The 2,657-nt window shown below is 42.8% G+C and overlaps 1 pseudogene; it reads left to right on the top strand.

Annotated features, from left to right (window-relative positions):
- The first annotated feature begins 1,021 nt into the window (after positions 1-1,021).
- Positions 1,022-2,457, top strand: LOC127226864 (heterogeneous nuclear ribonucleoprotein K-like; annotated as a pseudogene).
- The last annotated feature ends 200 nt before the right edge of the window (positions 2,458-2,657 follow it).

The raw sequence follows: 2,657 nt of genomic DNA, 5'->3' as shown, positions 1-2,657 counted from the left end.
GCCTGGTTAAAGGTCCTTGATTTCCACATGGCTTGCAGGTGTGGCAATAAAACTCTTGCAATTTACCGGGAGTCGTGGAAACAAGGACAGCCCTGCAAGTGCAGGAACTTACACTTTCTTTTTATAAGAACATTCCTAAATGGAAACCTGAATTTGAGGGTTCTTCTCAAAAAAAACTTTCATCTCATAAGCCCAGTTCAAGCCTTCCATCAGTTGCATGGATATTCTGAATACTGCAAACTGGAGAACAATGTGGTGGAATCTTCGCAAATGAAAAGAACTTTTGGTCTGTATAAGAAGCTTTTGCTAGCTGCTGCTGGTGGTTTCTTCTTGATTTTCTCCAGTAGAACTTAAGCATCTTGGAGGAATCAGATCAGGTCACATGTAATGGCACAGGATATACATTTTCATTCCAAAACAGGGGGAAGGAACATAGCAAGGAAATATTGTACCAAAGCAAGACTGAATATCAGCTGGGAAAACTACAAACTTTTTATCTTCATATCTGATGTCCAAACATTCTTTAGTTGTCCAGCTCCTCTCAGCCTTGTTGACTGCAATGTCCTTCTCTCTCTTAGGCTGGTTCCTCTCTGTTAGCTGCTTTCCCCAGTAGTATCCCATGGCTTAGCTGTGGCATCTCTAACATCTTGGGTTCTCCAAGGCAATCTAGGCTTCACTTTGTTTTTTAAAGATTGGTTTAAGATTCCAGGAAACAGGAAAAAAAAAAGATTTCTCATATACAACCCTTCAAAAACATTTATAACCCTCCACAGACTGTCATCAAACCATCCAAAGTGGGCACCTGTTACAAGCAATGACAATTGCTGACATCATTATCAAGTTGGAACAACACTTAACATTGTTTCCTTTGCTATGTTGTACTTATGAGTAATGACAAATATGTAATGATATAAATCTACCTCTAAAATGTCCATAAAAAGAGGAAACCATTATCCCCTGTATCCTGGTTGCAAGGACGTCCTTGTCATGCTTGCCTGGCTCTTGGTTGTGGTCTATTGGTGTATCCATTTAATTCAAGATAATGGAGACCGAGCAGCCAGAAGAAACCTTCCCCAACACCGAAAACCAACGGTGAATTTGGTAAATGCCCTGCAGAAGACATGGAAGAGGAGCAAGCCTTTAAAAGATCTAGAAACACCGATGAGATGGTTGAACTGCGCCTTTTGCTTCGGAGGAAGAATGTTGGGGCAGTGACAGGAAAAGGAGGCAAGGACATTAAGGCTCTCAGCACACACTACAATGCCAGTGTTTCAGTCCCAGGTAGCAGTGGTCCCAAGCGCATACCGAGTGCCAGTGCTGATATTGAAACAATTGGAGAGATTCTGAAGAAAACCATCCCTACCTTGGAAGAGCACCAACACTATAAAGGAAGTGACTTTGACTGCGAGTTGAGACCTGTTGATTCATCAGAGTATGGCAGGAGGAATTATTGGTGTCAAAGTTGCAAAAAATTAAAGAACTTCGAGAAAACACTCAGACAACAGGCAGGCTTTTCCAGGAATGCTGCCCTCATTTCACTAACTGAGTTGTTCTCATTGGAGGAAAGCCTGCAGGGTCATAGAATGCATCAGGATCGTCCTTGATTTTATATCTGAGTTTCCCATCAAAGGTCGTGCACCGTCTTGTGATCCCAAATTTTATGATGAAACCTATGATTATGGTGGGTTTTTACAATGATGTTTGATGACCGCCGTGGACTTCCCGTGGGATCTCCCATGCAAGGAAGAGGTGGTTTTGACAGAATGCCTCCTAGTCGGACTGGGCGTCCGATGCCTCCTGCTAGAAGAGATTATGATGATATGAGCCCTCGTCGAGGATCTCCTCCACCTCCCCCTGGTCGAGGTGGCCAGGGTGGCAGCAGATCTCGAATCTTCCTCTTTCTCCTCTACCACCATCCAGAGGGGGGGAGATCTAATGGCTTACCCCAGAAGAGGAAGGCCCTGGGGACTGCTATGATGGCATGGTTGGGTTCAGTGCTGATAAAACTTGGGACTCTGCAATTGACACATGGAGTCCGTCAGAATGGCAGAACCACAGGGTGGTTCTGGATAAGATTATTCCTATGCAGGGGGCCGTGGATCATACAGTGATCTTGGTGAACTTACTATTACTACACAAGTAACTATTCCCAAAGATTTGGCTGGATCTATTATTGGCAAAGGTGGTCAGTGGATCAAACAAATCCCTCATGAGTCGGGAGCATCAATCAAAACTGATGAGCCTTTAGAAGGATCCGAACATCGGATCAATACCATTACAGGAACACAGGACCAGATAAAGAATGCACAGTATATGCTGCAGAACAGTGAGAAGAAGTATACAGATGTTGAAGGATTCTAAAGCAAGATATATATTTTTTCTTTTTTATAGTGTAAAACAGTATTCTGGAAAGTTTTTCTAAGTCTAGTGAAGAACTGAAGGAGTCCTGCATCTTTTTTTTTTCTGTTTCTCTTTTAAAAAGCCAACATTCCTCTGCTTCATAGGTGTTCTGCATTTGAGGTGTAGTGTACTTTTTGCTGTTCACCAGATGTAATGTTTTAATTCCTTACAAACAGGGTTGGCGGGGAGGGCATGCAAAAACTAACGCTGAAATTTTGAAACAGCAGCAGGGGGAGTGAATTTTACTTTTTGTTCAT

The sequence above is a fragment of the Phodopus roborovskii genome, unplaced genomic scaffold (genome assembly GCF_943737965.1).
Source record: "Phodopus roborovskii unplaced genomic scaffold, PHOROB, whole genome shotgun sequence".
Lineage (NCBI taxonomy): Eukaryota > Metazoa > Chordata > Mammalia > Rodentia > Cricetidae > Phodopus > Phodopus roborovskii.
Note: the sequence above shows the minus strand (reverse complement) of the source record. Positions and strands in the feature narration are given on the sequence as shown.